Below are 23,569 nucleotides of genomic sequence, written 5' to 3'. Positions count from 1 at the left end.
GATCAAGGATAGTCTGATGGTCACCAAAGAGGTAGATAGTAGTTCAGCATTGCTCTCTGGTTGTGATAGGATGGTACAGTTACCTGACAACAACTGGGAAATTACCTGCCCTTATTTACTAAATTACAAACGTCGATCCAATTTTGGAAAACACTACCGATGTCCTTAATAGGCAGAATAAATGCCATTAAAATGATTATTCCAATCAATACCTACATACATACCTAAAAACTTGTTTTTACAAATTGACTCATACATTACAAATTTCATATGGGACTATAAATCCCATAGAATTAAAAGAAGACATTTATGTAAACCTAAAGAATACGGTGGACTCACACGTCCCACTTTTATGTACTACCATTGGGCAGTGAACATTAAAAATATAATGTACTGGTTGGACAGTTCAACACAACAGGCAGAATGGACAATAATGGAGAAGGAGGATTGTACTCCTTTTAACATAGGAGCGATCCTTTTCTCCCCAATAAAACCGAAGAACACAATATATAAGAGAAACCCGATGATTCACAGCATAATACGAATTTGGAGACAAATGAAATCCTCTCTTAAATGAAGAAATCTTTTGCTTCTCTCACTGATAGCTAACAACCCGGCGTTTAAGCCATCGACTATTGACAAAACGTTTACCCTCTGGGAACGATTAGGAATTAAGACTTGGGAAGATTTGTATGAAGAAGGAAAATTTTTACCATTCCAAGACTTACAGCTTCAATACAATTTGGAAAATAACCAATATTTTAGATAATTACAAACCCGAGATTATTTGAAAAAACAAGATTATCAAAATTTGAAGATGGACTTTCTAGAGCAAGGCATGAATAGACAGGTGGAATTGGATAACTTAACATCATATTTTTATAATATTATTTTCGGCAAAAAAACATACTTAAATTCTGGAAAACGCACCTATCCCAACGTTTAAAATGTGGATCACAAATATGTTGGAAATATCACATCGCGAGGAAATGAGACTCGTTCTAGCAGGAAAACAAGAATAATTCTTAAGAATATGGTCACCTTTTATTAATTTGTTACAAGTATAATATGGGACAGCATAACCCTAGAAAGTTATTGTTTCACAACTAGGTGATGGGTGTGAATCGTTATGAATTAGGCACATTCCCTTTCTTTTTTGTTCAGCTCTACCTTCTTTGGATTTTTTACTTATTTCCTTTCTCTTCTTAAGGCCCTCTTCTCCTTGGGGCCTGTTATCTGTTCTTTTCTCTTTCCTTTTTTTTTCTCACATTCTCAAGCACGCAGTCTACTTAAACAACATGATTCATTTAACGCCAACTACTGTGGACTACACTTCACTACTATCCTCATTCTTCTCTTCTTTCTCTTTTCTCTTTTTCTATTACAGCTTAAAGTTTAAAAAATAGAGAAGTTGTACACAAAATGTATTATGTTGCATATCATGATTAAGATGTATGTACAATGCTTTTAATAAACAAATTAATAAATACATAAATAGATAAAATAAAAAACAACTGGGAAGGAACTGTGGCTGAATCTGGAGGTGTGCGTTTTCACGCTTCTATACATTTTTCCCGATGGGAGATGGGAGAAGAGGGAATGGCCAGGGTAAGAATGGTCCCTGATGATACTGCTAGCCTTGCTGAGGCAGCGCGAGGTAAAACATTGAGTTAATAGTTGATTTGTCTGATGGTATGGGCTGCGTCCACAATTTGCTGCAATTTCTTGCAGTTTTGGATGGGAAGAGAGAAGAGGGAGTGGCCAGGGTGAGTTTGAGTCCACATGGCTCCAGTCTCAGTGTCTCAGGTGCCCTGTGAGAAGGGCGGAGTGTCAGTGATTAAGAGAGGTATCGGCAACTTAAAATGATCTTGACAAACTAAGAGACTGGGAGGGGAGGGGAGCTGGAGAGAAGGCAGGGAATGGGGAGGGAGGGCAGGTCTGGGTGAGGGTGGATGGTAAGGTGCTACAATGTGATGTGCAGAAGGAAGGATGGGGAGAGATAGAGTTAGGGGGAAAGAGGTGTAAGGAAGGACAGTGCTGGAGTAGCTCAGCGGGTCAGGCAATATCTCTGGAGAAGTTCATGAGTAATAGAAGCACAATTAGGCTATTCGGCCCATCAAGTAGAGTTGAAGCCTAGCAACGCACGAGACCCGGGTTATATTCTCACTACGGGGGAGAGGGATGGAGAGGGAGGGAGGGAATGGAAGGGAGAGGGAGGGAGAGAGGATGAAGACAGAATGCTTTAGAGTTTAGACAGATGAGGGGGAACCTCATTGAAACTTGCCAAATAGTGAAAAGCCTGGATAGAGTGGTTGTGGATAGGATGTCTCCATGTGTGGGAGAGTCTAGAACCAGAGAGCATAACCTCAGAATAAAAGGATGGACCTTTAGAAAGCAGATGAGGAGGAATCTCCTTGGTAAGAGGGTGGTGAATCTGTGGAATTAATTGCCACAGAAGGCTTTGGTGGCCAAGTCAATGGATATTTTACAGGCGGAGATTGACAGATATTTGATATTTGATTAGTAAGGGTGGCAGAGGTTATGGGGAGAAAGCAGGAGAATGGGGATGAGCGGGAAAGATAGATCAGCTGATAGCATGGTGGAGTGGACTCGGTGAGCTGAATGGCCTACTTCTGCTCCTATGACATGAATGTATGAATGGGTGGAAGGGAGAAAAGAGGTGGAGAGAGTGGTGAGGACCAAAGATCATAGAGGAGCAAGATAGACCACTTCTCCGAAATCCAATGGACTGACGTGTAGTACGTGACGGAACGTCACGGCCGCCATTTCTTTAAGCGACACGCGACTTCCGGTATGCCACCCGCTGTGATCCAAAGCAAAGATTATAGAGCTCCTCTATAATCTTTGATCCAAAGCAAAGATCCTCGAGTATATTGTAGCGGGAACAGCCCCCTCCTTTGCGTTGTATTGTGCAGTTTCCCTTTAACACACATTGCACGAAATTAAATTTAACGTATATATATTTTATATATTTATATGAATGTGTCTGTGTGTGAGAGGCAAGTTAGAGATAATAAAGTTTATTCTCATGGATCAGAAGCAACTTTGATTTAAATAATCACAATTAATTCATTTGTCTTGTAAGATGATGTGCATAAACCATAAAGGCAATTATATATATAATTATATAGTAATAATAAATATATGCAGATATATATATTTATACACATACATATATATACACACATACATACATACACACGTATACACATACAAATGCACACATACATATGGATACATTTATATGCATACATACACACATATATAAACATATATATACATACATATATACACACATATACATATACATGCATATATACACATACATACATATATACACATACATATATATTTATACATATGATCATTTTCCAACGATCAATAGATTTACGATCAGTTCCTGTGGATTGGAGGATAGCTAATGCTATCCCACTTTTCAAGAAAGGAGCGTGAGAGAAAACGGGGAATTACAGACCAGTTAGCCCGACTTTGGTGGTGTGAAAGATGCTGGAGTCAATTATTAAAGATGTAATAATGGGGCATTTGGATAGCAGTAAAAGAATTAGTCCAAGTCAACATGGATTTATGAAAGGGAAATCATGTTTGACTAATCTTCTGGATTTTTTTGCCGCAAGGCTTGGTGTTGGGGCCGCAACTGTTTACCATATATATTAATGATTTGGAAAAGGGAATTAGGAGCAAAACTAATGCATACATACCTACATATTTAAATTCATCTGATAAGTTGGTCAAATAACATGGACACCTTCTTGCTTTTTTTGAGACATGGATTTTTTAAATGTGAATGTCTCATAGCAACACATGTGTGGGTCAGCAGTATTTTGTACCAACCCCCACAATTTCAAATAATTGTATATTGAACTTCTTAAACAAGGAAAACAATTTGTATTTACATCATTTTGTGTGGCTGTCAAGGTGGCTGTGTTGATTGTAATTATGAGACTGCCGGGCAGTATCACTGTGAATGGCGGTGGCTGTGTGTTTTAATGCAAGTGTGAAAAGGAGAGTAAATTTAAAGAGACAATGTGAGAACCATCAGGGTTTCATCCAAGAACCAATTTAAAGGCAAGGCTCCATCAATTACAGTATTTTAATTGAAAATCTTACTCTTAATATTCTTCCTAATTAGGCTTTTTGTGTTCCCTCTTGAACCTTGTGTCTCCCAGAGCCTCTGGGGAGGTTCTGGAGATACAATAATCCAATCTTGAGGCAAATAACCATCTTTAAAACTGGCATTGCCTCTGCCTTTAATTCTACATTCTCCGAGGATGCTGGATGCCACGACAATCTCTTGCAACAAGTACAGAAAGGCAGTCAACTGCAAAAAGATCAAAGAGAGGAAAGAGTATGGAAGGGAAAGGCTTTTCAGAATCAGAATCAGATTTTATTTGCCATGTTTTGCAACATACGAGGAATTTCATTGGCCAGGTCAGTCATACAATTAAAAGCAACAGCACTCAAAAACACATTTTAATACGGACATTCACCACAGTGACTCCTACACATTCCTCACTGTGATGGAAGGCGAAATAAAGTTCAAGTCCCTTCCTTTTGTTCTTCCTCGGTCGGGGGCCTCAAGCCCCCCGTTCAAACTCCGTTCAATGGTGAACTCCTCTTGGTCTCCAGGCCTATAGTGCTGCACAAATCACTGCACCACATGCATCTATTTATTCCCTTTTCACATGGTTCATGCAGCTGGATATTAACTTGCCGACATGGAAAGAGATGCAGTGAGCATTCAATAGTTCAGACTTCTGGGTGAATTAAGGGGCTGCTTGATGGGCTGAGGGTAATCGAGATTGTCTGATTGTCATTCTTTTGGAAGTTCTTATGGAAAAGCTGATGAATTGACTACGGGATGAGCTGGTGGGCTCGAGGATTGCTGGATGAGTGTTCTAGAAACATAGAAAATAGGTGCAGGAGGAGGCCATTTGGCCCTTCGAGCCAGCACCGCCATTCATTGTGATCATGGCTGATCAGCCCCAATCGATAACCCGTGCCTGCCTTCTCCCCATATCCCTTGATTCCACTAGCCCCTAGAGATCTATCTAACGCTCTCTTAAAACCACCCAGTGATTTGGCCTCCACTGCTCTCTGTGGCAGGGAATTCCACAAATTCACAACTCTCTGGGTGAAAAAGTTGTTTCTCACCTCAGTCTTAAATGGCCTCCCCTTTGTTCTAAGACTGTGGCCCCTGGTTCTGGACTCGCCCAACATTGGGAACATTTTTCCTGTATCTAGCTTGTTCAGTCCTTTTATTCATTTATATGTTTCTATAAGATCCCCTTGCATCTAACAAGAGTGTTTTATTGTCATGTAGAACAATTTCCTGCATCTAGCTTGTCCCAGATAGAACAATTAAATTCTTACTTTCAGCAGCACAACAAAATCTGTAAACATAGTACACTGTAGACAATATGATAAGAACCCCCTCACCCTTCTAAACTCCAGTGAATACAAGCCTAGTCTTTTAAATCTTTCTTCATATGACAGTTCTGTTAGGTTATTTGATGGTTAGGACAGGTTTAGAGGGGTATGGGCCAAATGCAGGCATGTGGGACTAGTGTAGATGGGACATGTTGGCCAGCGTGGGCAAGTTGAGCTGAAGGGCCTGCTTCTACGCTGTGAGACTCTATGACTAGGTGATCTGTTGAGGCTGGTGGTATGCCATGAGGAACAATGGGCATGGACCTTTGTAAACCACCACCTGGTTGAGTCTCCTTGAGTCACCATCGGCATTGATAACATCAGTCAGGGGTTGATGATCTGCAAAAAACAAGTTGGTCTCATTCTTGTTCTCTCATGCGATACAGGCAGCAGCTCTGAACTGCCTGTGTTTGCCCTCTTGGCTGTCTTGTCAAATTACGCTGGAGATTAGAGTCACCCCTGAAACAAACAGTGCCTTGTGATCCACAGGGGAAAAATAAAATCTAAATGCAGAACAATGGATGGTTTAAATCAAAGAAAATGATACAAAGAGGCCATTAGAGCAATACCGATCTAGGAAACTGAGAGCAGATTTTACAATGCATTTAAACCTCTCCCATTTTTATGAGATGCATTCCTGGAATATGTAGGAAGTTTATTGTAACCTAGTACCCTAGTGGATTAAGGGCGGCATGGTGGTGCTGCGGTAAAGTTCGTAGGTTCTCTCCGTGACTGAATGGGTGTTCTCCGAGATCTTCGGTTTCCTCCCACACTCCAAAGACATACAGGTTTGTAGGCTTGGTATAAGTGTAAATTGTCCCTAGTGTGTGTAGGATGGTGTTAGTGTGCGGGGATCGCTGGTCAAAGCGGACGCGGTGGGCCAAAGGGCCTGTTTCCGCGCTGTATCTTTGTAAGAAATAAAAGCAAGGATAAGCCATCTAAGTTCACACCACCATCAGTAAGATTATTGTTGATCCTGCACCTCAACACCTTATTCCCACATTCTCTCCATTATCCCTCATCCTTTTCGTATTTGAAAAAAAATATCCCTCCTTTCAAGGACTCGACTTCCACCATCTCACGCGATCAAGAATTCCAAGATTCCCAGCCCTTGAGTGAAGAAACTGCTCCTTGTCTCATTACTAAATATCATTACCCATATTCTGAGACTTTGGCCCTCGTTCTAGATCACCAGACCAGCCGCAATCTCCACCCACGAGTCCAATCTAAACAGAGATAGACACAAAATGCTGGAGTAACTCAGTGGGTCAGGCAGCATCTCTGGAGAAAAGGAATAGGTGACGTTGCAGGTCGGAAGCCTTTTTCAGACTGCGTTCTGACACTTCTACTTCTTCTTCTTGCGTATGGCGTGCACAGCCTAAAGTTGTAGGACAACTTGTTCTATTTGATCTTATTTGTCGAAACAGGGCGGACCACGTGAAGGTTGCAATCTCCCACCCCGCGTTCTGACACCAAAGAGCAAAATGTCCAACGTAGATACAATAATAAATATATCGCCATTTGCATTAGTTTTGTGCAGTTAACAAATCACAATTTCACACAATGTACATAAGAGGGCAGTTATTTGACAAATACTCTGCAGTTCGGTGCAGGAGATCTTGTCGATGAGTATTCTGGACCCACTGTTGACATCTGAAATTACAGGAGATATCATTTAGGATTAACTAATAAGAAAAAAGATGATCATAACTACATGCCTGAACAATGGATGATATATCACTTAAATGCAATTGTTTTCAGTTGTGTGGAGAGACCTGTATATTGAAGATGCTTTTTGCCTCTAATATGTCAATTTACCTTAAATGTAGAAGAGCTTATTAAAATCTTCTTACAAAGACCATTAAGTATTTTCTTTCTATCCTCTTTTGGACCCAAGGCATAGCAGAGCTGCCAACTCTCACGAAGAGGTAAGGGAGGGAGAGAGGGAAGGGAGGGAGAGAGGGAAGGGAGGGAGATCGAGAGAAGAGAGGGGAGAGAGAGATCGAGAGAAGAGAGAGATCGAGAGAAGAGAGGGAGAAGGGGGGAGAGGGAGAAGGGGGGAGAGGGAGAAGGGGACAGGGAGAAGGGGGAGAGGGAGGGTGGAACGATAGCACATTATAACGTGCAGCCGTCCCATTCCGACCAAAGATTATACAGCAGAGCTCCTCTCGTATCTTTGATTGCGGCCGCCGCCGCCGAACCCCCCGGCCCACCATTGCACCCAAAGATGATAGAGCAGTGTTGTATAATATTTGATTGCACCCTTCTTCACGGCGGGCTTGTGATCTTTGCTTGTGATGTCTCGACAATTCGAGGGATATAACGGGTAACAGCCGCCGCGTTCTCGGACTCGAATCTGAGCTCGAAAAATCTCGTGGTCACTGGGCCTAATGTGTCCCGCGGGCCTTATTTTGGAGACCAATCCCCTACAAGAACAAAACCAAAAACGTACAGAAGTGTTAAAATTGTCTTTATTATAGTGGTAAGTAAAGATCTATTAAAAATAAGTCTACTAACTTTCTAATGTACCGACAAACATAGTTTCCCAATGGCCGTTGATGGGAGAACAGAAAATAACATTTTCACGACAGAATACGACAAAAAATAATAATAATATTGTCTTACCTTTCTTTTTTATCGGGGAACCTAAAGAATGACAGGTCTGGTCGTTTAGATTTACGATTAGAACAATTGATAGCGGAGCAGTGAGATGAAGATTTACATGAGGATGCCATGACAGTATGGGGGAAGCCCAAAAAAATGCTCAATGAAATGGCGTCGACAATCACACACGTCATACTACGCGTTTTTCGAGGAGTGGTCTATCTTGCTCCTCTATGATCTTTGGTGAGGACTGGGGAAGGAGGAACGGCAGAGAGGAGAGAGGAGCGGTGGAGATAGGGGAGGGATAGAGATGGGAAAGAAGGGAATCTGGTAGAAGGGGAGTGGGGAGCAGAAAGAGAAGGGAGGGAAGAATTTGTGTCATAAACTACTGCGGTAAATGGGGACAATGAATGAATGAATGAATGAATGAATGAATGAATGAATGAATGAGTGAATGAATGAATGAATGAAGAAGCTGCCAGAGGTAACTGTAGGCATGGTTACAATTACAGTATTTAAAATACATTTGACCAGGTTCATGGATAGGAGAAGCTTAGAAGGATTTGGGCCAAATGCGGGCAGATGGGACTAGCTGCTTTCGACATCTTGGTGGACATAGATATGGGACCGAAGGGTCTGTTTCCGTGCTGTTTGACACTTTGACTCTCCAATCTCCACCCCCAAATCTCACCTGACAAACACCATGGCCAAGAGCGCTGAACTCACTCAGGACTGCAATGGGACCTCTGGTATAGATAGTAAGGTAACGTGCTTCAACGACAATCAACCAGTGGCACTAACATCCGTGGTGATGAAGTGCTTTGGGAGGTTGGTAATGGCGCATATCAACTCCCACCTCAACAAGAAACTTGACCCATTACAGTTTGTCTACCACCACAACAGGTCAACGGAGGATGCAATCTCACTGGTTCTCCACTCTGCACTTGACCACTTGGACAATAAAAACACAAATGTCAGGATGTTGTTGGTAGATTACAGTGCGGCGTTCAATACCATCATCCCCTCCAAGCTTGTTATGCATTGGTCCCTCTATGCAGGGATTCTCCCCCTCTACATTGGGGACCTGGGGTGGAGGGTATTGCACCGAGGTGTTCCCTGCAACCTGTTTCTCTCGCGGTTCACAGACTCGCCAGCCGCCTGCCACTGTTGCGGGCTGGAAGAGTCTGTGTACCACGTGTACATGGAGTGCGTGAGGCTGCAGCCGCTGTTTGAATATCTAAAGGGGCTGCTCCTTGCCTTCTGGCTGCATTTTTCACCCACCATCCTCATCTTTGGACACCCTGTGCGTAGGGGAGAGGGTAGGGCTGAAGATGTCCTGGTTGGGTTGCTCCTGGGCCTGGCCAAGCTGGCCATCCGCGAGTCACGGCGCCAGACGGTGGAGGGCTCTACCCGAGCCGGCTGCCTGCCCCTTTTCCGGGGATACGTCCGTGCCCGGGTGCGGATGGAAAGGGAATACGCCCTGTCTACGGGCACCCTGAGGGAGTTCCGGGACCGCTGGGCACCGAGGGGGGTTGAATGTATCCTTGACAAGGATTGCAATATAATTGTTTAGCAGTTGCTGAGCATATTTGTTCGTCTTGTATTATGGTGGTGTTTTGTTTTATTGTAGTGTCAATACTATTTTAATATTTGAATAAATATTTTTGATTTAAAAAAAAAAAAAAAAAAAAAAAAAGCTTGTTATGCATTGGTCCCTCTATGCAGGGATTCTCCCCCTCTACATTGGGGACCTGGGGTGGAGGGTATTGCACCGAGGTGTTCCCTGCAACCTGTTTCTCTCGTGGTACACAGACTCGCCGGCCGCCTGCTACTTTTGCGGGCTGGAAGAGTCTGTGTACCACGTGTACATGGAGTGCGTGAGGCAGCAGCCACTGTTTGAATACCTAAAGGGGTTGCTCCTTGCCTTCTGGCTGCATTTCTCACCCACCATCCTCATCTTTGGATACCCTGTGCGTAGGGGAGAGGGTAGGGCTGAAGATGTCCTGGTTGGGTTGCTCCTGGGCCTGGCCAAGCTGGCCATCCACGAGTCAAGGCGCCAGGCGGTGGAAGGCTTTACAAATGCGCTGCTATTACATCTTTAAGAATCGACTCAAGCATCTTCCCCACTACCGATGTAAGGCTAACTGTTCTATAATTCCCCGCTTTCTCTCTCCCTCCATGAGTACTCTGGGATGCAAACCATCAGGCCCAGGGGTTTTATCTGACTTCAATCCCAACAGTTTACCTAACACCATTTCCTGACTAACGTGGATTCCCTTCAGTTCTTCCCTCCCACTACATCCTCGGTCCCCTAGTATTTCTGGGAGATTGTTTGTGTCTTCCTTAGTGAAGACAGAACCAAAGTACTTACCAAACCAAACCAAAACAAAAGTACTGGTCTAACATTTCTTTGTTCCCCATTATAAATTCACCTTTTTCTGACTGTAAATGATTTACATTTGTCTACACTAATCTTTTCCTCCTCACTTATCTAATCTGCACCAACCAGCGATGCCTGCACATTAACATTACCCTACACACACATGAGAGCCATTGTTACATTTATACCTAGCTAATTAACCTACAAACCTGTACATCTTTGAAATGTGGGAAGAAACTGGAGCACCCGGAGCAAACCCATTCGGACACGGAGAGAATGTACAATTTATGCTTGAACCTGGGTCTCTGGCGTGGTCTCTACCCGCTGCACCGCAGTGCCGCCCAGGATCTCCCCGTTCTGTTATTTCTGATATATGTTTATAATCTACTGATCAATTTTTTAAATACATTTGGGTATTTGTTTGTGGGTGTGGATATTGAGGGAAAAACAGGCAATTACAGTGTCATTTCTGGATTCAAAACAGGTTCAGGACAATCTCCTTCTCTCAAGGATATTAGTGAGCAGGTGGATAGTTACGTTCAGTAGAAACAAAGAACTGCAAGTGCTGCTTTATACCAAATATAGATACAAAATGCTAGAGTCACTCAGCGGGTCAGGCAGCCTGTCTGGAGAAAAGGGATGGGTGATGTTTCGGGTTGGAAACCATCTTCACTCAATCTGAAAGAATTACGTTCAGTCTGATCATTACTATTCAGTCTGGCATTTTTTTTTAATGACAATTTATTTAATTACTTGAATTGAACTTCTCCATCTGCTAGGTTGAGATTTGAACTCATGTCGTTGATTTAATCCTCTGGAACACTAGCTTCCAGTCCAGTAACTTATCTGGAAGAAGACAATATGAGTGTGTGAGTGTGCGAGCGTGTGAGTGTGAGAGTGTGTGTGTGTGAGTGTGTGAGTGTGCGAGTGTGTGAGTGTGCGAGTGTGCGAGTGTGTGAGTGAGTGAGTGTGCGAGTGTGTGTGAGTGTGTGAGTGTGTGTGAGTGAGTGAGTGTGTGTGTGTGTGAGTGAGTGTGCGAGTGTGTGAGTGAGTGAGTGTGTGAGTGAGTGAGTGTGCAAGTGTGTGTGAGTGAGTGTGTGAGTGAGTGTGCGAGTATGTGAGTGAGTGTGTGAGTGTATGAGTGTGAGTGAGTGTGTGAGTGAGTGAGTGTGTGAGTGAGTGAGTGAATGTGCGAGTGTGTGAGTGAGTGAGTGTGTGAGTGTGTGAGTGTGTGAGTGAGTGTGTGAGTGTGTGTGTGTGAGTGAGTGAGTGAGTGAGTGAGTGTGTGAGTGAGTGAGTGAGTGAGTGAGTGTGTGAGTGAGTGAGTGAGTGAGTGAGTGAGTGAGTGAGTGAGTGAGTGAGTGAGTGAGTGAGTGTGTGAGTGTGTGAGTGAGTGTGTGAGTGAGTGAGTGTGCGAGTGTGCGAGTGTGTGAGTGAGTGAGTGAGTGAGTGAGTGAGTGAGTGAGTGAGTGAGTGAGTGAGTGAGTGAGTGAGTGAGTGAGTGAGTGAGTGAGTGAGTGAGTGAGTGAGTGAGTGAGTGTGTGAGTCAGTGAGCAGGCCCGTACGAAGCTTTCCAAAAAGGGGGGTGGCATGACAGGATTTAAAAAAATGTATACTGCAATAATGTGTGCGCTGCGCACATCACGAACGCGAAGCGTGAAGTCCCTCGATGCCAGGCCCTCAAGCGGGCCCTGGAAGCTCTGGGGTTTTAGATGCTCTCTGATGCATTCTGAGCCTTATTTTGGAGCATTTTTGCCCCAAATTTATGACCAAAATTTCAGTAATTAACAGGAATCTGAGAGGTAGCTTTTTCACACAAAGGGTGCTGGGTGTATGGAACGAGCTGCCAGAGGAGGCAGTTAAGGCTGGGACTATCCTAATGTTTAAGAGACATTTGGACACGTTTAGATGGATATGGGCCAAACCCGTGTGAGTGGGACTAGTTTAGATGGGACATGTTGGGCGGTGTGGGCAAGTTGGGCTGAAGGGCCTGTTTCCACACTGCATCATTCTATGACTAAAAAGTGAAGAAGAAAATGCATGTAGATAAGTAGAGCAGATTTGAAAGAGGAGTGAAATGTAAAGGCAGAGAGAGGTTTATGGGTGGAATGGAACATAGGAAAGGAGGGGGCAGAGTCGGCTTGGGCAGATGGGTGAAGGGAAAATAGACACAAAGTGCTGGAGTAACTCAGTGGGTCAGGCAGCATCTGCGGAGAATATGAATAGGCGACGTTTCACAGAATGTTGGAATAACTCAGCGGGTCAGGCAGCATATCTGGAGAACATGGATAGATGACATGTCACAGAGAGCTGGAGTAACTCAGTGAGTCAGGCAGCATCTCTGGAAAAAAGGTATAGATTTTATTTCGGATCAAGACCGTTTTTCAGTAATATTCCTGATGTGCCATGCATAGACATTCTTGAATGTTACCCAAACCATCGCTACTTTGTTACAGTGCTTGCCCTCTCCTATAACGTCTCTGCTGCCTTGGGTGATGCAGGACCGGACACAAGCTTTGGGACACGGTGTGAAGCTGTTGCCGTCTGTCCCAGCCTGGTAAAAACCTGGATGGAGTGGATGTGGAGAGGATGTTTCCACTAGTGGGAGAGTCTAGGAACAGTGGCCACAGCCTCAGAATTAAAAGACATTCCTTTAGGAAGGAGATGAGCAGGAATTTCTTAAGTCAGAGGGTGGTGAACTGTGGAATTCATTGCCACAGATAGTTGTGGAGGTCAAGTCAATGGACATTTTTCAGGAGGAGATTGATAGATTCTTGATTGATACGGGTGTCAGAGGTAATGGGGAGAAGGCAGGGGAATGGGTTTGAGAGGGAAAGATAGGGTCATAGAGTGATACAGTGTGGAAACAGGCCCTTCGGCCCAGCATGTCCCATCTGCACTAGTCCCACCTGCCCACGTTTGATCCATATCCCTCCGAACCTGTCCTATCCATGTACCTGTCTAACTGTTTCTTAAATGTTGCGATAGTCCCCGCCTCAACTACCTCCTCTGGCAGCTTGTTCCATACACCTACCACCCTTTGTGTAAAAAACATACTCCACAGATTCCTATTAAATCGTTTGCCCTTCACCTTAAACTTATGTCCTCTGCTCCACGATTCACTTACTCTGGGCAAAAGACTCAACCATATATATTCAAATCATGATTTTATACACCTCTATTAGATCATCCCTCATTCTCCTGTGCTCCATGAAATAGAGTCCCTGCCTACTCAACCTCTCCCTATAACGCTGGCCCTCTAGTCCTGGCAACATCCTCGTAAATCTTCACTGTACCCTTTCCAGTTTGATGACATCTTTCCTATAACATGGTGCCCAGAACTGAATACAATACTCTGAATGCGGCCTCACCAACTTCTTATGCAACTGCAACATGACCTCCCAACCTCTATACTCAGCCTGGCCCGCTGAGTTACTCCAGCACTCTGTGAAACGTCACAGAACAGGGCAAGTTTAGCAAGTTTGCTGATGATACAGAAGTGAGTGCTTTTGCATATAGTGAAGATGGTTGTGAAAGATTGCAGCAGGATCTGGATCAATTAGCCAGGTGGGCAGAGGAATGGTTGATGGTTGCATGGTTCCTTGAAGGTTGTGTCGCAGGTATATCAGGTGGTCAAAATGTATTTTGGCACTGGCCTTCATCAGTCAGAGTATTGAGTATAGAAGTTGGGAGGTCATGTTGCAGTTGTATAAGACGTTGGTGAGACCGCATTTAGAATATTGTGTTCAGTTCTGGGCACCATGTTATAGGAAAGATGTCAAACTGAAAAGAGTACAAAGATCCCCATCCTGGATGTCCAATCAGGGTTGTGTTGTCCGCAAGCTTGAGAAGCTTGACAGAGGTGTCTGTGGATGTGCAGTCATTGGTGTGGCGAGAGTAGAGGAGAGGGGAGAGTACGCATCTTGCGGTGCTCCTATGCTGGACGTTTGCGGGTCTGAGATATGCTTTCCTGTCTCACATGCTGCTTCCTGTCTGTCAGAAAGCTGGTGATCCACCGACAGAGGGGTTCAGGCATAGTCAACTCAGAAGGTTTGGAGCGTAGCAGCGCTGGCACAATGGTGTTGAATGGAGAGCTAAAATCAACAAAACAAAATCCTCGCATAGGCCCCCGGCAGTCTAGGTGCTGGAGGATGAAGTGCAGGCTGCGTCATCCACAGATCTATTGACCCAATATGCAAACTGCAGGGGGTCCAGCAGAGGGATTGTGATATTTTTCAGCTTGGCCAGCACAAGCCTTTCAACGGTCTTCATGACAACAGAGGTCAGTGCGACAAGCCTGTAGTCATATAGACCAGTAATCCTTACCTTTTTGGGTACAGGGACAATAGTGGTGACTTTGAAGCAGGCATCTCTGCAGGTACTGGTTAAAAATGAGTAATTGGGTGTGATATGTTGGTTGGGGTGGGAAAGGGTCCACTCTTTTCATACTGGACTCTTGCCTTAAGTAGGTGTGAAGTGATGAATGGGAAGGAGAGGGTGCAGGGTCCATTCTTTGCAGACTGGGGTCTGGCTGTGTTTGTTGGGGAGGGGGTACCAGGGTTACGTTTCTGATTTTCAAACCTGCAGTAAAACTCATTCAGGTTGTTCGTCAGCTGACGATTGTTCAAAGAGCGGGGGGCTTTCCTCTTATAGCTGGTGATTTCTTGCATGCGCTTCCAAACTGAAGAAGAGTCACTAGCTGAGAACTTACTCTTCAACTTCTCAGAGTACCTTTCCTTGGCAGCTCTGATTCCTCTTCTCAGCTCTTTATCGATTAGGCTATCTTTTAGCTCTTTAACGATTAGGCTATTGGCTTGACGCATGTTTTCCCCCATCCCCCCACCCCCCGATCTCGAAATGGAAATGTTACATCTGTATATAATGATTCCATTAAAATGTACATTTATGTCACATACAATGGAATTCATATGTTTCAGTATTGTTATCAAGGAAAAGAAAGCGGTTCGAATTGTTTGACATCATTTGATATTGTTTAAAATTATTCAGCAGTGGTGGCGTGGGCCCAGTGTGGTGGCGTGGGCCCAGTGTGGTGGCATGGGCCCAGTTGGGGTGGCGTGGGCCCAGCGGGGGTGGCGTGGGCCCAGCGGGAGTGGCGTGGGCCCAGCGGGGGTGACATGGGCCCAGTTGGGGTGGCGTGGGCCAGTGGGTGTGGCGTGGGGGGAAGATGGCTTGGCCCCCAGGCTGGCCGTTGGTGAGGCTTCGATGCCGCGGATGGAGGCGCTGGACCGGGCGGGCAGACACCGCACTCCGCGCCCCCCCCCCCACCCCCCCGGGCCCGTTCGAACCGAGGATAAAAAACAGACTTCCCCTCCTGCAACGCAATATTCCACTACTTACCTGGAGTAGATGACACGAGGCATCGAGCTCTATGTGTGGGGTACAAATCACAGTCTGATCCTGCCCGGGCCCACTACACACGCGTGGAGTGACGGCGTCATTTTGCGTCGTTTCCCCAACTGCGCGGGCGCGGATGGTCACATTTTTTTCTCCAAAATCATCCAGCAGCCGGCACCAGAATTTCGGGAGCTTTTCCGATAAAGTGGAAAATGATTTTTTTCCCCATTTTTTTTTTCCCCCTCGAATTTTTTATTTATTTTTTTCCTAAGGATTTTTTCTTATTCTGTGGGGAAAAAGGGGGGTGCGGTCGCACTCAATGCACCCCCCCCTTCGGACGGCCATGCCCTATACTTCCTCCCTCGACTCTTCCCAGGGACCCTGGCAGTCCTTTCAGGTTACACAGAGATTCGCTTGCACCTCATCCAACCTCATCTACTGTATCCGTTGCTCAAGATGTGGTCTCTTATACATCGGCGAGACCAAACGCAGACTGGGCGATCGTTTCACGGAACACCTTCGCTCAGCCAGCCTGAACCTACCTGATCTCCCGGTTGCTGAACACTTTAATTCTCCTTACCATTCCTAAACAGACCTTCCTGTCCTAGGTCTCCTCCATTGTCAGAGTGAGGCTAAATGCATCTCATATTTCGCTTGGGCAGCTTACAGCCTAGTGGTATGATACTGATTTCTCTCACTTCAGGTAGCCCCTGGCATTCCCTCTCTCTCTATCCCTCCCCCACCCAAGTCGCTCTAGCTTCTCGTTTTCACCCGACAAACAGCTAACAATGGCCTGTTTCCTTTATCATTGTTACGTTTTGCATATCTTTCATTCATTAGTCTTTGTCTCTCCACATCACCGTCTATATCTCTTGTTTGCCTTATCGCTAACCAGTCTGAAGAAGGGTCTCGACCCGAAATGTCACCCTTTCCTTCTCTCCAGAGATGCTGCCTGTCCCGCTGAGTTAAGCTTTTTGTGTCTATCTTCGGTTTAAAACAGCATCTGCTGTTCCTTCCTACACAGTTAGATGGTTACATGGATAGAGCAGGTTTGGAGGGACATGGGGGGGAAGTGTGGGCAGGTGGGACTAGTATAGTTGGGACATGTTGGGCAGTGTGGGCAAGTTGGGCTGAAGGGCCTGTTTCCGTGCTGTATCACCCTATGACTCTATGACTCTCTCCCATGAGAGTTCTGCACCATCCTCTCTCTGTGATTTCTCCTGCTCTCCGTCTCTATTTTTTGCATTTCTTTCTTTCCTTTCTTCTATATCTCTCTATGTCACCATCTATACCTCTCCTTTCCATCTCCCCTGATTCTCAGCCTGAAGAAGGGTCTCGACCTGAAACCTCATCCATTCCTTCTCTCCAGAGATGCAGCCGGACCCGCTGAGTTACTCCAGCATAATTTGTCTATCTCCGGGATTGGACGGTTGGGATGCACTGACTGGAATCATTACATGAAACCAACACTGACTGGGGATTAGATGCAGCAACATTCTCCACACAGACCATCTCCCAAGATATCTACACTCATTCCTCAACTCACTGTGATATGGGTTTGATGCCAACATTCATTACAAGGGATAAAGAATCGTTTAAAGGTTCAAATGGAAATCGGAATATATATGACTAAATATGACACAGAAGGCTGTGGAGGCCGTCAATTGATATTGTTTAAGGCAGGGAAAGATAGATTCTTGATTAGTACGGTTGTCAGGGGTTATGGGGAGAAGGCGGGAGGGAGGGGTAAAACATTCAGATTAATGTGGCGGAGAGCTTAGTATAGTTTGATTTAGTTTAGATATACATCATGGAAACAGGCCCTTCAGCCCACATATACATCATGGAAACAGGCCCTTCAGCCCACATATACATCATGGAAACAGGCCCTTCAGCCCACATATACATCATGGAAACTGGCCCTTCAGCCCACATATACATCATGGAAACAGGCCCTTCAGCCCACATATACATAATGGAAACAGGCCCTTCAGCCCACATATACATCATGGAAACAGGCCCTTCAGCCCACATATACATCATGGAAACAGGCCCTTCAGCCCACATATACATCATGGAAACAGGCCCTTCAGCCCACATATACATCATGGAAACCGGCCCTTCAGCCCACATATACATCATGGAAACAGGCCCTTCAGCCCACATATACATCATGGAAACAGGCTCTTCAGCCCACATATACATCATGGAAACAGGCCCTTCAGCCCACCATTGAAGTGAAAGGTTTCAACTGTTTGAAATTCGAGCATAAGTGTATGACTTCCCAGTGCCAACACCCTGCTTTCCAACTGTCCCCTCGATAGCTGCCACACGTTCAACAAGCAAGGCTGGCTATGATTTCATGAAGTCCCTCCGCAGATTTGAAGGACTCAAGTACTTACACTTGGTGGACGCAAAAAGCTGGACTAACTAATCCAGAACAAGGGGTCACAGTTTAAAGATAAGGTGGAAGTATTTTAGGACCGAGATAGAAAAACAATTTTCACACAGAGAGTGGTGAATCTGTGGAATTCTCTGCCACAGAAGGTAGTTGAGGGCAGTTCATTGGCTATATTTAAGAGGGAGTTAGATGTGGCTAAAGGGATCAGGGGATATGGAGAGAAGGCAGGTACAGGACACTGAGTTGGATGATCAGCCATGATCATATTGAATGGAGGTGCAGGCTCGAAGGGCCGAATGGCCTACTCCTGCACCTATTTTCTATGTTTCTATGTTTCTACGGCAGCATCTCTGGAGAGAAGGAACGGGTGAGGTGTCGGGTCAAGACCCTTTTTCAGACTGAGAGTCAGGGAAAAGGGAAACGAGATATATATAGACGGTGATGTAGAGAGAGATATAGTGTAGGAAGGAACTGCAGATGCTGGTTTAAACTGAAGATAGACACAAACAGCTGGAGTAACTCAGCGGGACAAGGCAGCGCCTCTGGAGAGAAGGAATGGGTGATGTTTCGGGTCGAGACCCTTCTTCAGATTTATACACTTGACACACTGTTACACTTATACACAGAAATAAAACACTTGCTCCTTGATGTGACCATTTAAACGGACCACTCGTGCCCACTGATGCTGGTTTAGTTTAGTTTAGTTACAGCGTGGAAACAGGCTCTTCGGCCCACCGAGTCTGCACCGACCAGCGATCGCCGCACACTAACACTGTCCGACACACACTAGGGACAATTAAAAAAAGACATTTATACTAAGCCAATTAACCTATAAACTGCACGTCTTTGGAGTGAGTGAGGAAACTGAAGATCTCGGAGAAAACCCACGCAGGTCACGGGGAGAACGTACAAACTCCGCACAGACAGCACCCAGGATCAAACACGGGTCTCTGATGCTGTGAGGCAGCATTCCTAGTAATCCCATGTTCTCCACGCGGGCGTTATCATTTTCATATCAAAGAGTACACATTGTATTCATCGGCAAGCATACACACACTGCTGGATTTCCAATGCAAGGAACGTCATTGCTTTGCGGGTTCAACTAGTTAGACTAAGGACCATTTGTTCACGTTAAGAGTTAGTTGTTGTTCAGTTCAATTTATTTCAGTTTAGTTTATTGTCACGTGTATCGAGGTACAGTGAAAAGCTTTTTGTAGCGTGCTATCCAGTCAGCTGAAAGACAATACAGGATTACAATCGAGCTGTTTACAGTGTATAGATACATGATAAGGGAATAATGTTTAGTGCAAGGTAAAGTCTGATCAAGGATAGTCCGAGGACCACCAAAGAGGTAGATAATAGTTCAGGCACTGCTCTCTGGTTGTGGGAGGATACATAGATACATAAACAATAGGTACAGCAGCAGGCCATTCGGCCCTTCGAGCCAGACCGCCATTCAATGTGATCAGGGTATCATCCACAACCAGTACCCCATTCCTGCCCTCTCCCCATATCCCTTGATTCCGCTAGCTCTAATAATGCCCAGTGAAATGGCCTGCATTCCCTTCTGAGGCAGATAATTCCACAAATTCACAACTCTCTGGATGAAAAAGTTTTTCCTCATCTCAGTTCTAAATGGCCTACCCCTTATTCTTAAACTATGGCCCCTGGTTTTGAACTCCCCCAACATCGGGAACATATTTCCTGCATCTAGCGTGTCCAAACCCTTAATAATTTTATGTTTCTGTAAGACACCCTCTCATCCTTCTAAATTCAAGTGAATACAAGCTCAGTTGCTCCATTCTTTCATCATATGACAGTCCCGTCATCCCAGGAATTAAGCTTGCGAACCTATGCTGCACTCCCTGAATTGCAAGAATATCCTTCCTCAAATTAGGAGACCAAAACTGCACACAATACTCAAGGTGTGGTCTCACCAGAGTGCAGAAGGACATCTTTGCTCCTATATTCAAATCCTCTCGTTATGAAGGCCAACATGCCATTAGCTTTCTTCACTGCCTGCTGTACCTGTGACTTACTTTCAGTGTCATGCACAGACACCCAAGTGTTGTTGCACGTCCCCTTTTCCTAATCTGACACCATTCAGATAATAATCTGTCTTCTTGTTCTTGCCACCAAAGTGGATAACCTCACATTTATCCACATTATGCTGCATCTGCCATACATCTGCCCACTCACCCAACCTGTCCAAGTCATCCTGCATCCTCATAGCATCCACTTCACTGTTCACGCTACCACCCATCTTTGTGTCATCTGCAAATTTGCTAATGTTACTTTTAATTCCTTCATCTAAATCAATAATTTATATTGTAAATATCTGCGTTCCCAGCACCAAGCCTTGCGACACCTCACGAGCAAAGATCCTATAGCGGAGCAAGATAGACCACTCCTGCAAAATCCAATGGACTGATGTGTAGTACACAACACAGCCCACTAGTCACTGCCTGCCATTCTGAAAGGGACCCGTTAATCCCTACTCTTTGTTTCCTGTCTGCCAACCAATTTTCTGTCCATGTCAATACCCTAACCCCAATACCATGTGCTCTAATTTTGCAAACTAATCTCCTGTGTGGGATCATATCAAAAGCTTTCTGATAGTCCAGGTACACTACATCCACAGGATGTATTTATTTATTTTATTTATTTAATTCTTATTTCGAACAGAATAAAAGAATAAAAAGCAAGTGTGAAACAGCATACAAAAAACAAAACAAGAATATTTATCAAGAGTCATAAACAATATCTATAAATAAATGAAATCGTATGTGTCCGAAAAGGAGCAGGAAGAAGCCAAAGCTTATTAATTCCCACCCCTTATTCAACTGCTTATAATGATCTTATACAAATTTAGCAGCTATATGTACACCATATGTACACCAGTAGCTGTATGTACACCAAATTATTTACATTTATACACTAATCAAATATTTACAAAGCCATACAAGAAAGAGAAAAAAAAAAAAGAAAAGAAAAAACCCTCATATACTATACAGTATCTTAGTCATATATACAACCCATCACCCTATAATCACCCTTCCCAATACAATCAGTATAACAAATATCCCACTCACAATCACCTATCCTCATCCCAATATCCTTTTAAACAAGTGTTTTTGTACAACTTTTTAAACTGAATTATGCTTGTGCTAAGTTTTATCTCCTGTCACAGACCATTCCACAAATTCACACCACAGATTGCTATGCACATACTTTTAAGAGTTGTTCTGACATTGAGTTTTTTAAATTATGTTCCCCTCTCAAATTATACCCACCCTGTCTTTCAATAAACAGTTTTTGTATATTTCTTGGAAGTAAATTATTTCTTGTTTTTAAACATGATTTGCGCAGTCTTAAATTTAACCAGATCGGTGAACTTCAGTGTATGTGACTTTAAGAATAATAAATTGGTATGTTGAAGATATCAAACGTTATTGATAATTCTTATTGCTCTTTTTTGTAATGTGCATAACGGCTGTAAGTTGGTTTTGTAGGTGTTACCCCATATCTCCACACAGTAACTCAGATATGGCAATGTGAGTGTACTATACAGAGTATGTAATAATTTGTGGTCCAGAATGTGTCTTGATTTTCCCAATATTGCTACAGACTTTGCCAGTTTTGCTTTGACGTGGTTTATATGTGGTTTCCAGCAGATTTTGTGGTCTAAGATCACACCAAGAAATGTATTTTCATATACTCTTTCTATACTTATGTTATCTATTTTCAATTGTACTCAGGATGGTTCAGTTGCCTGATAACAGCTGGGAAGAAACTGCCCCTGAAGCTGGAGGCGTGTGTTTTCACACTTCCATACCTTTTGCCTGATGGGAGAATGTTAAATATTTAACACTGGAAGAGAACTAGCTTGTCTCTATCTTCACTGAAGACCCGACTCCAGTGAATACACATCACCAGATTAAATATTAAACATGTAAGTAGGAACCGCAGGTGCTGGTTTACAAGGTAGATAGACACAAAGTGCCAGAGTAACTCAGTGGGTCAGGTAGCATCCCTGGAGAGAAGGAACTGGTGACGTTTCGGGTTGAGACCCATCTTCAGACCTGGAGGGTCCCGACCTCGACCCTAATGAAGACTCATAAATTGATGTTCAATAGTGATAAGAACACAATTAGTCCATTCGGCCCATCAAGTCTACTCCGCCATTCAATTGTGGTCGATCCACCTCTCCCTCTCAACCCCATTCTCCTGCCTTCTCCCCATAGCACTAGATGACCCGAAAAGTCACCTGTTCCTTTTCTCCAGAGATGCTGCCTGACCCGCTGAGTTACTCCACCATTTTGTGTCTATCTTCACCAGTTTAAACCACGGGGCAGGTAATTTTTTCACACGGGCGGCTAGGGGTGGTGATAGAAATAGATGCAATCATGTTTTTTGTAAGAGGCATTTAGTTAGATAGGGATTGGAGGAATAATGGATTATGTACCGGTAGTTAGTTTCATAAGTTCTATGAGAAGAATAAGGATATTCGGCCCATCAACTCTACTCTGCCACTCAATCATGGCTAATCTATCTTTCCTTCTCAATACCCAATCCCCTGCCTTCCCCCCATAACTCCTGACACCCGTGCTAAATATCCATTGACTTGGCCTCCACAGACGTCTGCTATCATACTATCCAGCACATATACGGTGGGCCGAAGGGCTTGTTCCTGTGCTGTAACATGGTGAATTCTCCGTGGATTGTCACCATGTCGTGGTGGAGAAGCTTGTGTGGTCTTGAGATCCTGAGAGCAATGCCGTCTGGAGCTATGCTCCTAGTAGGGCCACCCATGGCGGTAAGGTCGAGAGGGAGGTCTCTGACAAAGAGCAATCCAAACAAGACCACAACGGTGGAACAGGCGGAGGATGATGGCTGACCTTAGTGGAGCGTCACAACGGCTGGGAAGGCGGATGAAGGCTGCAGCAGAAAAGGGTCTCCGGTCGTCTTGGACTCCATGCCAATAGATCCTGACCCAGATCTGTCAAGGACCGTGTGGTGGTCGTATGGCCTACACCTGCACCTATTATCTAAGTTTCTATAGGCTCTATCCCCTCTCCCAATTCCTCCGTCTACGCCGCATGTGCGCTCAAGATGAAGTTGTCCATACCAGGACATCTGAGATGTCCTCATTCATTAGGGGACAAGGGTTCCCCTCTCCCATCATAGATGAGGCCCTCACTCGTGTCTCCTTGGTACCTTGCAGCTCTGCCCTTGCTCCCCCTACCCCTAGTGCTCACCTTTCACCCCATCAGCCGTTGCATACAGTACATCATCCCCCGAAATGTCTCCCTCCTCCAACAGGTTCCCACCTCTAGCCACATTTTCCCATCTCCACCCCT

At 44.5% G+C, this 23,569-nt stretch overlaps 1 long non-coding RNA gene across 1 annotated transcript; it reads left to right on the top strand.

Moving 5' to 3' along the window:
* LOC116969531 lies at positions 1 to 22,036 on the top strand. The gene is made up of 3 exons (XR_004410820.1): positions 1 to 73; positions 17,568 to 17,573; positions 21,978 to 22,036. It is a non-coding gene; the product is annotated as an uncharacterized LOC116969531 (long non-coding RNA).
* The last annotated feature ends 1,533 nt before the right edge of the window (positions 22,037 to 23,569 follow it).

The sequence above is a fragment of the Amblyraja radiata genome, unplaced genomic scaffold (assembly GCF_010909765.2).
Source record: "Amblyraja radiata isolate CabotCenter1 unplaced genomic scaffold, sAmbRad1.1.pri S70, whole genome shotgun sequence".
Taxonomy (NCBI): domain Eukaryota; kingdom Metazoa; phylum Chordata; class Chondrichthyes; order Rajiformes; family Rajidae; genus Amblyraja; species Amblyraja radiata.
The sequence above is the reverse complement of the archived record's forward strand: the minus strand, read 5'-3'. Positions and strand labels throughout refer to the sequence as shown.